The sequence below is a fragment of the Macrobrachium nipponense genome, chromosome 27 (assembly GCF_015104395.2).
Source record: "Macrobrachium nipponense isolate FS-2020 chromosome 27, ASM1510439v2, whole genome shotgun sequence".
Taxonomy (NCBI): domain Eukaryota; kingdom Metazoa; phylum Arthropoda; class Malacostraca; order Decapoda; family Palaemonidae; genus Macrobrachium; species Macrobrachium nipponense.
The window spans coordinates 3,114,142-3,128,675 of NC_087216.1; positions in this window are offsets into that span (position 1 = coordinate 3,114,142).

Below are 14,534 nucleotides of genomic sequence, written 5' to 3' on the forward strand. Positions count from 1 at the left end.
TATGTATGTATGTATATGCATATATATACATGTTTAAATATATTTAATTGACCCGGACCCGAAATGCTGATTGTGCTTCTTCTTCCCTGTGCTCTTTCATCTTCCCGTTCCCTGTGACACTGTCAGAACAAATCCTTTCATTACGTAATGTGAAATGAACGGAAGTCTGTGCTCTTAGCTGGAAACCGGTGCTTTTACACTGGGAAGCTCTTTTAGTCTATTAATCCTGGTTGTGACACTGGAGACGAAAGTGTGAACTGTTTATTTTGAGTTGCCATATCGCACGAAGTGCTCAGCTATAGTTGCAATAGTTATTGGTGAGGTGCCACTCTGTGTGAATGCCTCATTTTTTTTAATGAAAATTCGTTTTGTTGTTATTGTTTAATGGCAGTTGTCAGAAAATGGGAACTACTCCGTGTCTTTAGATATCAAAAGTGACTGAAGGTCAAGAAAGCTTTGATAATTCAATAGGAATTCAGTAGTAAGCTTACTTAATAATCATTTTCCAAGATAAGCTCCAGACAGATATACAGGTACAGTATGTAAAGCAGAACGAATAGTTTTTCGCGTAGTGGGATTCAGTACTGAATTATAGTTGTCTCAACAACTCTCGATTACTTTTCTGATTTGGACCAGAAAAGTTAACTATGACGGTGAATGATTCAGGGAATCACGATTAAAAAAGAATAAATAAATAAATAAAAAAGGCGGAATAATCCATAAGTGGGTCTTTCCGAAAGTTTTAAAAACAGTCTTCATTAAAATTCATTTGTTTCGACAAAATTACAGGTTGCTCGGAAAGTTGGCAAGTGTTGTTTTGTACCGTGAATCAAGTTCAGTTAGAAAAAAATATTTCCAGTAGTCACTCTAATAACAGTTCGTCTGTTGCATATTTATTAAGCAGGCTTTGCATAAGATTTTATTTTAATTTTATTTTTTTGAGGAAATGTGGAAATTAAATACAATTCCTTGATGCATCTGTCTCCTTGAGGATATCTTACATTTATTCGGGTTTGTTATCACTTAAGGAGTCTATTGATGCCGTTAGTTTCTCTCTCTCTCTCTCTCCTCTCTCTCTCTCTCTCTCTCTCTCTCTCTCTCTCAAGCCATGCCCGATTTTTGCTTTTACCAATATGGGTCTCCAAACTAGTAATGAAAACATAAAACTACATTTAAAGAAATATTGCAGTAAGTTGCTAGAGGAAAAGTGTCTTTCTGTTTATTCAAAATTTAATGAGGTTTCACACTTACTTCTTCTTGTTTAGATAAGTGCTGCCTATATAGTTACACAAATGTTGACTGTTAATTTGATGACACTGTTGTAACTGATAGACTGATTAATGTTGCTTTACTTGAGTTTAATGACAGAAAGATTTCTCTAAATAAATAGTGTGACCTACTTAAAAGATAGATGAATGTTGCATTGCTTGAGTTTAATGACATAAAGTTTTCTCTAAATAAATAGTGTGACGTACTTGAGAGATAGATGAATGTTGCATTGCTTGAGTTTAATTATATAAAGTTCTCTCTAAATAAATAGTGTGACGTACTTACAAGATAGATGAATGTTGCATTGCTTGAGTTTAATGACAGAAAGATTTCTCTAAATAAATAGTGTGACGCACTTAAAAGATAAATGAGTGTTGCATTGCTTGAGTTTAATGATATAAAGATTTCTCTAAATAAATAGTGTGACGTACTTACAAGATAATTTCAATTGTGTTAAATCAAAACAACAAGTGAGGTTACAAAGAAATCATTTCCACGGTGACAAGAGCAACAAGAGACTGTTGTCTCCTGATACCAGGAGCTTCACCCCTTCCCCGAGACTCTAGCACGAGGGGGGGAACTTTGTGGGGAGGGGGGGAAGGGTAGCGGGGGAACTTTAAAAGCGTGCAAAACTCGAAAGTGAAAATTGTACATTTTCTGAAATGTTGTTGAAGTTGAGTTTTCTCAGAAACGAGGTCTCCGCTGTTAGAGTCTGCTGTTGGCTCAGGGAGAAAAAAGTTCGGAAGCTGTCCGGGGGAAAGTGATCTCGTACACAAGGGATCCCGTCCTCAATTGATCTCATCGTCCTCTCTCGTGCTCGAGGTGACTTGAACTCATAGAATTCTCTGCTCAAGTGATCTCAGCCGGCGTCTCTCTCTCTCTCTCTCTCTCTCTCTCTCTATGTGTTTTTGTACATTTGTTACAATTAAGTTGGAGGCAAAAATACGATTGAATGCATACGTACACGTAAACGAATGAAGAAAATTGCCATGATAAATAATAAGGGAGAAATGAGAGCGTTATATATTGTGACTAGTGTTTCCACTTCACAATTTTAAACTGTCCTTTTCCCCTATATTTATACAGGCCTGCTTTCCCTTCATAGCACACTTCTTTATATATATATATATATATATATATATATATATATAGATATATATATATATATATATTATATATGTATATATATATATATATGTGTATATAGTATATATATATATATATATATATATATATATTTTGTATCTGTGTGTATGTATGTATGTGTGTGTGGCTATAACCGCGCGTATGCGTGTACGGCTGTGTATTTCTGTTTGTGCTGGTTGGCTTATACATATGTGGAATTGTATATATATTTTTGTTATTTAGAGCTGATTTTAGTTGGGCAGGTGTTGCATGACATGGGAAGGAAGTTGTGGTAAAAATTCGAGATAAATGAACAAAACCTTAATATGGCTTGTAATAATCGTGAAAGGTTTGAAAAGATACCCAGAAAATATTGTATAAATGACCGGTGTTTGTTAAAGTTCCAGATAAAAAAGATGAGTGTTTTGATATACAAGCTATGCATTTCATCATCTTTCCACTGTGTTCTTTGTAGTTTAACTCTTTTCACTGATAGGATGATGAGTGAAGTTGGGTATGTACGTCATTTAGAACATAAGAAAAGTGCCGGAGTTATGTTACTAAATGGCGATGAGGAATAACATCAGTGGAATAAAGGTATTTATGTGTTGGAAATAATTGACTTCCAGAACAGTATGGCAGCCAAGACAAAGTAAAAACGAGGTCAGCGTTCTAGACATGATAACATTCGCTTTCAAAGAATGTTTAAAGTGTTTTAAAATACATTTATGTAATACTCGGCTCGCTTAAGGAACGAAGAGTCTGATCCTGTAAAACGAGAACAGAATAAACTCCCAAAAAGCAGCCGTATTTTAAGAGAAGGAACTGTTTCTGTGCTTTTGGATTGTCCCTTGAGGAAATGTAATACGAAAGATAAGTTATTAGGATGAGTTACGGATTGTTCAAATGTGGAATTACGAAAGTGGATGTACTTGAAGGGGTAAATAAGGGATAGGATGTTCAAAGATGTCTTAGGTTTCATGTTTATAGAATTTTATTAAACTCGTACTGTGTTTGGGAACGAAGTTTAAGGAATAAATCCCTCGAGAAAATAGAGATTTTTTAAAAATGGAAATATGACAAATTTCCACCCTATTAATTGTAGGGGAGATAAATAATCGCTCGCTACAGTTGTAATGCCCAAAAATAGGTCTATGATGTCAAGAAAGGACAATCATGTAAGGAATCTGAAATGTAATTATCTTGAGTTTGGGTACTTCAGGAAGCAATGTCAAGGGAACCCTTTCACAAGTCAGAAAGCACAGAAAACAGAGTTTTCAAGGATCATGGATGAGGTCAGATTTCTAGTGTTTTTAAGGGTATGATGTAATGACATAGGAAAGGAGATAAGAAGCGTTCCCTTTTTATTTTTTGGCCACTGAATTGTAATTAACTACTGTAGTTCTTTCTATGTGCATTTATCCCTTTATCTGATTCTTTGCTGATATTATTTTGCTTGTACGCTTTCAGTCGTATCCTCAGATAAAAGTTGTATGCTCAGATCACAATCATTGTATCCCCCAAATGCCAACTGTATCATCAAATACCAAGTTTATTAATCTTTAGACATTTTTTGTATCTTAAGACGCCAGATATGTCCTAGGACGTCACTTGTGTCCTCAGACACGTATTATTTCTTCTCTAGTTGTATCCTCAAAGATTCAGCGATCACTGAATGGGTGAAGAAGATTCGATGAAAAGGAACCGAGCCCCAAAAAGAAGACGCCTAAAACCTTATCAGTTTTCCGAGATGAAAGACAGAATAAGGAAGGAAGATATTTATAGTCTCCTCTCTCTCTCTCTCTCTCTCTCTCTCTCTCTCTCTCTCTCTCTCTCTCTCTCTCTCTCTCAACTCGCTGTGAGACTGTGTGTGTGTGTGTGCGTGTGTAAATATCAACGTTGCTGTATCCGCTCGATATGTCTTAGGCAACGTGATCAGGCCGTCTCCTTTAAGAAAACGTCTCTCATTATCTCTCTCTCTCTCTCTCTCTCTCTCTCTTCTTCTTCTTCTTCTTCTTCTTCTTCTTCTTTCTTTTTCCTTCCTTTCGTAGGAAGGTTTTTTTTATGTTTGTTTTTAGCCTTTTCTGGTTAAAAGAGTATTGTTATTCCCATAGCATTAAAAGGCACGAATCCCTCTGTTCGGGACCGCAAAACATTCAGAGGTAATTCCATGTTTGCAACTGAAATTAAAATCACCATTTTTACCGTGCAACCTAATTCTAATCTCCCCTCCTGATAATGAGTAGCGAGTTGGGAGCTAATGAGACATTCTAATCTTTTATTTCAATTTCAATCTCAATTTACTTTATTTCCTCCCTTTTTTGCAGGCACATGTCTGATTTGGTTCCTGCAAATTCGTGATTTTTTTTTTATTTCATATAGATGTTCTTATATTTTTCCTTTGTCCTTATGTGATGGTCTTTAAACCGATAATGTATGTATGTATGTATGTATGTATGTATGTATGTATGTATGTATGTATGTATGTATGTATGTATGTATGTATGTATGTATGTATGTATGTATAAAGAGATTCAAGAAAAAACACAAAACTTTAGTATTGCCTTCGTACCTACTCTTTGCGTACCCTTTGTAGACTTAGGTAGGAAATTCCTGTTTACATATCCTGGTTCACAGGTTATGATTATTTATTTATTCCTTTCAGCCAAGTATTTATTTGTTTATTTATTTACTGGTATATTTCAATTATTTGCAAGTAAGGGTTTGCCTTATGTTTAAAGCACTGACACATTCTCAGAACTTATTTCTCTCTCGTAGTCTCTACCCTTTCCTCGTTCTGCCTAATTCCTATGTACGAAGTCCAACAGTCAAAGGACCCGTTAGGATGTTGTTTTCACCAGGTTATGTCACTTCGTACCTACTCTTTGCGTACCCTTTGTAGACTTAGGTAGGAAATTCCTGTTTACATATCCTGGTTCACAGGTTATGATTATTTATTTATTCCTTTCAGCCAAGTATTTATTTGTTTATTTATTTACTGGTATATTTCAATTATTTGCAAGTAAGGGTTTGCCTTATGTTTAAAGCACTGACACATTTATTTGATTTTCATTGCAAGACAACTCATATTTAACAAAATTTTGTTGTTGTTGTTTGTGAATAAGAGAAAGAGGCCTTAAGGGTTTTCATGAAATATAGTCTACAGTATATATATGTATATATATATATATATATATATGTGTGTGTGTGTGTGTGTGTGTGTGTGTGTGTGTGTGTGTGTGTGTGTATGTATCTTTGCATCGTGAACAGTGATACTATAATGTACAGAAGATATTTAATGGCTCTTTTTGTAAAGGATCCATTTTCCCTTACTTCCTTTGGGGCTATCATTCGAGCCTCCTAAGAATCGAGTCCCTGAGGGGTGTCCCATTCTCAGAACTTATTTCTCTCTCGTAGTCTCTACCCTTTCCTCGTTCTGCCTAATTCCTATGTACGAAGTCCAACAGTCAAAGGACCCGTTAGGATGTTGTTTTCACCAGGTTATGTCACTAGCTTAGAAAGACCAATACATTGACAGATACAGACATTCACCTTTTCTCGTATGTGTTGGGAAAGTTTACACAGGCCAAACAGACATAAAGGCTAAAAACATTGTAACAAACACAACAACAATTATAATGCACCAGAATTAATGGAACGAAAATAGTAATGTAGGTAAATTGGCTGATCCATCATGTTATCGTTGGCGTCACTGTAATTAAGATAATGTCGTCGATACCTATGAGAGTAATTGGAATAAGGATATATATTTTTAATGAATTACACTTCATCAAGTAATAGGAGATGATAAAGGCCGGAATTTCCTAATTCCGGCCTTTATCATTCAGGTGTAACGGAGTAAAACTTTATGCGTTCAGGTGTAACGGAGTAAAACTAGATCTTGGAATTCAATTGAGGAAGTGGTAGTGTCAGCTTTTGCTGTAAATTGTTGAAATGCGTTGTAAAGTGTAACTAGAATTCATATAGTTTTAACTGACTTCATGCAATGTTATCATCTTTGTAATTTAACTTTCTCAATTTGCATATAGCATATGTACCATAGGTACTCCCCATATGTTATATAATATATATATATATATATAAATAATATATATATATATATATCATATATATATATATATATATATCCCCCTTATATCCTTATGTTATATTATATCTATACATATATATATATATCCAATATATATATATATATCTATAATATATAATATATATTATATATATATATATAGATATTATATATAATTATAGATCTATATATATATATATATATCATATATATATATATATATATATATATATATATATATACTATGATATAGATATGGGTGGATGATTCTCCAGTAGGTAAGTCATAGGGTGGAGATTAGGTGTCTGGTGAGACAAAATCATCATCTTCAATCTCCTTCAGTGCTTTTTGTAGAAAAGGCAAAACAGCGTATAATCAACTTTCATTAAACTAACAAATGCAGAAAATCTCTCTCAAAGGTCGTGGAATTCCGGTGCCATCGACAACGTAGTATGCCTTCATCAAGCATTAAAGATTTCAAGAGATAATCCTGGGCCAGTCGTCACCTGTGACTCAACCCTTCTGGAAGATTTTTGAACTTTTTTTTTATTAACGCACACACACACATATATATACTGAATATATATACAGATAGATATATATATTATATAATATATATTTATATATATATATATATATAATATATCTGTATATATATAGATATATATATATTACATGTATATGTATGTATATGTATGTGTGTCCCTTCTTGAAGCTTGGGCAAAATCCCCCCTTCTGTTCTTATTTATGTGAGAGCCAGTGGCTCCATACTTGGACGACGGCTAGTCCAAACTTGGAGTTGATACCTATCTGTTATAGAAATACGAATAGTGAAAAACTGCTGGTAGAGAGTGCTTTTTATTTTGTGAGAAGGATTTCATCTCTATACGCTTTTCCCCTCGGAGGGGACGACTCCAGAAGGTGCTGCTCATCCAGTTTTCAGCTAGTTTAGGTTCCAGCTCTGACGCCCAGCACAGTTACTGTTCTGGTATTACCATCTAAAAGCGCAAGAAGCCACCTATCTGCAGGACGTTGGACTTGCAACCTCACCTTACTGAACACTCGAAGAGCAGAACTTTCTTGAGTCAACCCCCCCTCCCCCTCCAATGGGAAAAGTGTGGAGAGAAAATTTCCTCCTTATAATAGAATGCAGTGAGTATTAATTGTTTTTCTCTATGTGTAATTCTTTATAACAACAATACTTTGTAGGCATAAACTTCGCTGCTTTTTTTTCTTTATCTCACGTAATATGCGTCGGTGAGAGAATTACGTATTATGCCATCCATTTAAATACCATGAACCAGTTATGTAAAATGATTGATAGCTCAGCATACAAATCCAGGGGATCTTGAACTAGCAGAGAACTGTACCAGAGAGAGAGAGAGAGAGAGAGAGAGAGAGAGAGAGAGTAACGTTTTGTGAGACGTTCGAAAGATAGAGAGGGGTAGAGACGTATGACATCCCGTGAGAGAGAGAGAGAGAGAGAGAGAGAGAACTCAAGAGTCTTTGCAACAAGCACCTGAGGAATAGTTTGAATGAGCAATTGGAAGAGAATGGCGAAGCGAGAATAAATTACACCGAGAAAGAAGCTGCAAGATCCGGAGAGGAAGGCAGGGCGCAGAATGAGTAAAGAGCGAGATTGAGGTTTGATCACGTGTCGTGAATTGGTGAGAGTAGAAAGAGAGAGAGACACGAAAAGAACGAACAATTTTCCGAGTTGAGTTACGCTGTACGAGAGAGGGAGGTAGAGAAAAAAAAATTATTTGAACTATGCAAGCGACGAGAGAGGAGAGAGAGAGAGAGAGAGAGAGAGAGAGAGACTTGTAGAAAAAAATTACACTGAAAGAGAAGTGAAAGTGCGTGTGATTTTCAGCGAGTGCAACACAAGGGAAGTTAGCGTGGGGGAGAAAGAGGTAACGTTAATCACCTGAAGAGAGAGAGAGAGAGAGAGAGAGAGAGAGAGAGAGAGAGAGAGAGAGAGAAGGGGGGTTAGGGAGTGCAAAAGCAAGAGTAGACTTAGTGATACAAAATAAATTGAAGATTAGGTATCTGCATTAAGGACAACTAAATGGACAGAGAGAGAGAGAGAGAGAGAGAGAGAGAGAGAGAGAGAGAGAGAGAGAGAGAGAGAGAGAGAGATAGATTACCTACTGATGTTTACCACTGGCAAATCTATCATAACAAATGAATATACAGGCTTGAGTTTCCCAGATGCTTGCATGTTTGTGTGCAGGTTAGCATTTGTGGCCTTGTATATTTGTGTATTAGAGAGAGTCCACCCGGGGATGTTTTATTATTTGCAAATTATTTGTTTTTTGAAAAAGCAGTATTAATCATGTTTTAATAGTGGAAAGTAATGGAAGTTTCAAATGTTTGTGTTCTCGTTTGTATTAATTTTTTTTATGTGTGTGTGTTGTGTGTGTGAGAGAGAGAGAGAGAGAGAGAGAGAGAGAGAGAGAGAGAGAGAGAGAGAGAGTGAGTGTCTAATCTCCGTAGTATCGTTTGTTATTTTGAAGTACTGCCATTTGTTATTTACAAGTTTATAATTAATGCTAATATCTTAATTGTAAGCAGATAGGGGCGTCATTTATTTGTGCCTTTTTATGTGAACGTGTTTATGTAAGTAAGAGAATCGGTTACGCCACTAATAAACAGCCTCCGATATACAACTGAACAGACAGACTACAACACCGTAATTACATAATACTTATGGTTCAGCAAAAACACAAAAACCCTCTAAAGGTAAAAAGAGATTGAAAACACACACACACACACACACACACAAACCCAGGCATCCAAACTTGGGACTGGGAGAGCATCTTGTGCGTGAGTCTGGGAAGATGGATGACTGTCGGGCGATGCCTTCGGTATTGAATTTAGCTGAAGAGATTAAAGTGGGAGACGATCTTAGCGCAGCATTCTCTCCGGGATAAAGAATGCTGTATGTTTTGCTTAGTGCTTCTCAGTTACCCCGAAAAGTAGCAATAAATCAATCGGCGAATGTAAAAGGCTTTTAGTTAGATTAAGAGAGTGGCAGTATCAGTTCAGTACGGGATTTCTCTTCATTTCTTCGTTTATTTTGGTTGATTCCATGGTTTGTGAAAGTTGAGAGAATCTCCAGATGTTACGTTGTCTTACCAATGTTTCCATTGAAGCTGACTGACACTTTTTGATCTTTCTTTTGGTTAATCAAGTAAAATGTCTTAGTTACTGAATTTCTCAGAAAAAAGAATCGGAACCTCACGCCTGCTCTTGTCTTGCGAAGAGTAAAAATAGAGGAGCGTAAAGAGAGAAACAAGCAAAAGAAGAAAAAACAAGAGAGGAATTGCAGCCGAGCAAGTTCAGCCCCCAGTGTTGATAGCTAATAAAGTGCAACGAGCATCCTAGAAACGAGAGAGCGATGACATCGGAGCATAACTCCAGTACACCCTCATGAAAACTCTTTTTAACGAGCCTTCGCCAAAGTGCCTGCCGGAGAGAATTGTCTATAATATCTATATTCGCTCGACGGGCAATAGAACGATCGTAAAGTGGCGTAGGGGCGAAAACGGAATATGAATTTTTTATTTTTTTTTGCACCGAGGACTTGTAGAAGAAAGAAACAGCGAAGAAGAGAAGAAATGGGTGAGAGAGAGAGAGAGAGAGAGAGAGAGAGAGAGAGAGAGAGAGAGAGAGAGAGAGAGAGAGTCGTATAGAGAGCATATCAGATCCTATCCTTGAAAGAAAAATGGCAACCATGAAACGAGAGCGCACTGCCCTGTACGGAAGAATCTAGAAAACATGGTCAACTTTTCTCTCACATCGTCCACTCAGCCTCCCTGGCCTTGGTGGTGATTACGAGGCTTTTGGAGTGTACTGCTAATGACCCGAGTCTTGCTTGACCCAATGCAAGTCATCTCGCCATTCCTGGCGCTGCAGGGGAACTGAAATTCGAGGTAATTTGGCCAAATCAAAGTGAAAAGAAAAGGCAAAATTCTTCTAAGGTGGTCGCGATGCGTCAAGTAGAGAGGCGCCGGTCTGGTATTGATTCTTCTTATGGGGAGCGACGCCCCCCGATATTCCTCTCGGGCGCCTGATGCGATGCTTTCCAACACTTTTTTAACTCATCATTTTGGCTTTTCCACGGGTACTTTCCTTGCTTGGTGTGACTGTCATCATAGCCCGAAGAGTCTGTTGACCCACCGGAGGCCACCAAGTGTCCAGATTCCATAGAAAACGAAGGGAAATTTTAAATCTTGTGACGCAGGACAGTCGTCCAACTAACACCTCATTGCTCATGCACGCTGCCATCCAACCGTACGATTGGTCAGGTCTAAGAGCAATCCGCCACTCTCATTGGTCGATTGGCTCCGATACTACCGCCTGATTGGATGATTGGTTCCAATACCAGTCCCCGATTGGAAGATTGAGAGTCGATCATGATGGCTATTGGCCGATACGAAGTGATCGGGTCACTGATTGGCCAGTGAGAGGTTGCAGGCACGTTGCCAATGCATCGTCAGCAGCCTTCCTTTACCCAATAATAATACCCGGGCTTGCCAACTGAGAGGAATAACGGGGGTGGGGACCCCCTTAGAGTACGGGGGAGGGGTGAGGAATCGGCTTTAGGGGCTCGGACGAGGTTCGCTCTTGATGGATTCCCCGATTCCATAAAGATTTTATGTAAGACTAGACGGGGGTACGCCTTATCCCTCCAGGATTCTAACCCAAAAGAAGGATTTTCATTTCTCAAATCAGCTCTGGCAATGTGTATGTGCGCGCGTGTGTGTGTGTGTATGTTCAATTACAAGTTTGCTTGTACGTGTTAGCAGCACTCGAACAACCTCTCCTTACCTCAGTTTCTTAAATATATATGTTATAGAATATGAACCTGTGAATCATTCTAAACATGATATATTGGTTGTGATTTGAATTGTTAGAATACATTCACACAAAGAATCAATGAGTCTAGATTGAGATTTTCGAAATTCATGAACAGAAGCAATTTCTTGTTGACGCATGTATTGAATTTTACCAACCTTTGAAATTTTGTAAATAATAAAATAAAAAAGAATACAACTACACGTTTTTGCACATGCAATACGTTGAATATGTGATAGGTGGGGTTCAATGTTTATTTAAATACAGAGAGAGAGAGAGAGAGAGAGAGAGAGAGAGACGCAAGGAAGCTCACTCCTCGGCGTTATGTAAATACTGGCTCTTGCTTTTTGATTGCCACTAACCCCGTCAAACACAGCGAGAGTTAGGCCATGTTTTTTTGGGGGGTTGGGGTGATGTTTGGCGATTTATGCCGATGGTTGAATCAATGTTTGGATTGCCTTGGCTCCATTAGACATGTTTTCATCTTTTTCTGTCAAACGTATATTAAACTAGTTGTGATTAGGAGTATACATTTTGAAGCAAGACCTCCAAGAGATGGCCTTTTTGTTGCGTATTCAAATATTTCGTTTTAAATGAATGAAAAGGTTCACTATAAGCAAGAACGAATTGACGGGCGTAAGGAATAATCAAGAGTAATACCTGGTTAGTATACGTTGTATATACTACTGGTTGTATCTAGAAAGTAATCAGTGGACAGACCACGTCTTTTACGCGACTTAGAGAAATCCCTGATACACTGTTTTATATTTGTCACTGTCACAACCCTTCCATCTCATCTTGTCTAGTGCGCGTGTCTGCCACGAGAGTATTTAAGTACGAAGAACAACAAAGAAAGCGATAAAACCAAAAGTCGAGAAGGCAAGAGAAGATTGTCATCAACTTTGGTATTGAATTGTCGCCCCCACAATAAATGGAGTAAGTGTTATATCTCGTCCTATAATATCCGCGGTTGGCCTCTCTCTCTCTCTCTCTCTCTCTCTCTCTCTCTCTCTCTCTCCTAAACCACCACCACCACCACCGCAACCGCCGCCGCCGCTTCTGCTGCTGCCTCCAGGACTCCCTCCTCCACCATCTCAAAAACCTCCTCCACCAGATCCGAGCATCTTTTGCTGTGCCGCTACAGTACGCGCGAGTCTCCTACGCGGCGGCTTCTTTATGCCTCGCTTGATTTAAATGTTCTTCTTGCCTCGTGTGTGTACGTACATGCACACGTTGATACGCACATTCTCTTATATATATATATATATATAATATATATATATATATATATATATATCTTATAAATATATATATATATGTTATATACTATTATTTACAATATATCATCACTAGATATTGAGTTACATTGAGAATTCTCTCTCTCTCTCTCTCTCTCTCTCTCTCTCTTTCTCTCTTTCTCTCTCTCTCTCTCATATCGTTCTAATGACCTGCACTAATTCAGGTCCCAAATAATGTAGTCATGGAGTCCAACATGTCTTTGATAATAGCGGCATGCGAGAGGTGCAGCAAGGCTGCCCTTTCGATAATGTTATGCCCGAGAACTCGGCCTTAGAGCCTGGAGCTGCATAGCTCTCTCATGCCTCCCGGACCCAAGTTATTGCTTCCTCTCCCTTGTCATAATTAAGGCTGCTATTACAGCACTCTCCCTTGTCCTGAGATGTTAGCGCGCTTCTCAATATTCATCAAATAACGTCTGCCTTACCTGGAGCCACCGAATAATTGTTTCTTGGGCTAGAGACCGACGAATGAAGCCAGTTCAATTGATACTCCGCACCCACCACGGCCACTGCCTCCTCCTCTTCCTCCTCCACCATCTCCTCCTCCTCCTCCTACACCTCCATCTCCACCTCCATCCACGTCGCCGCCTCCGCCTGCCTCCGCCGCTCCTACTCCTGCCGCTGCTGCTTCTGCTACTGCTGATGCTGACGTTGCTGCTTAGTCCTTGTTGCTGCTCATTTACTTGTCATTATTATTCGCTTGTAGCTCTGTTGTTGTTGTTGGTAATTGTTTTACGGCGAAGTGTTTGCTTGCGTTCCTTGTTTCTGATTGAGAGGTTGGATGCCATCTTTTACTCTGCCATGCAGTGCTCTCTCTCTCTCTCTCTCTCTCTCTCTCTCTCTCTCTCTCTCTCGGATATATGGAAGAAAGGCTTGAGGTTTTGTTGCTGGTGGACATTACGCGTATTTGAATGGTTTTATACATTATTGAGTGGTCTACTCGTGTTTGTATGTTGGTATATAAATTGCCGTCTTGAAGTTGCGTAACCCCGTTAGCTGATTTATGATCCTGAACGTGCCCTCGCTCCAAGTCGAAATATTGTCCTGAAGTCACCCGTGAATTTATGTCCACATAAATTCGTTCTTCTTATTATATCTTCATCTTGCTTTCGATTATATAAAGTTCAGATTGTAATGAACGTACTCATATTGTCCTTTTGGATTGCATATGGTTCTGAACTCAAGTTTATGCTATAACATCTCATATTAAGATATATTTTTTATATATAATTCGTGCTGAATGATTCTTTCAAAGGCTTTTCACTGCCATGAACTCATCCTTCATATATTTTCTTTTATCCTATTCTTTATATTTCGTATATTGGTGGAGTCATTCAACTGCTAAATGTAATATCCATAGTCTTGATAGTTCTAAGATTGTTTTTTTTTTCTTTAATGGTAGATGGTGGTTATTCACTTATTTAAACCTCTAGATATATCAGTGTTTTATGGTGGTATATAGGTTGAACTTTCTTCTTTCTGTTAGAAAGTTGACTTCAGTCGTCACATTAAAAGAAACTGGTACGTACCTCCTACGGACTCGACGCGTTCTTAAGACAATTACGGTCCGTCCATAAGAATACTGTAATTGTTAATTATTAAGTTTCCTGAGAGGAGAGTGGTTCGTTCCTAAAAGAAAACCCTTCATTATCACGTCCGTAAGAAGCAGAAGAAAGGAGGATATTCCAAAGTGTTTGTTCTCCTCCTTCACCTGGCCCCCTCCCCCCGCCCCCCGGCCCCCGGCCCCCCACAAGCCCCACCCCGAGCGATATCTTCAGAACACCCGATGAAGGATAATCCTAAATAATAATTCACACAAAGATGATATTACGGTTTTATCATGGAAAAAAAAAAAGCCGTAAGCAAATGTTGGTCGACAATTAATTATGATA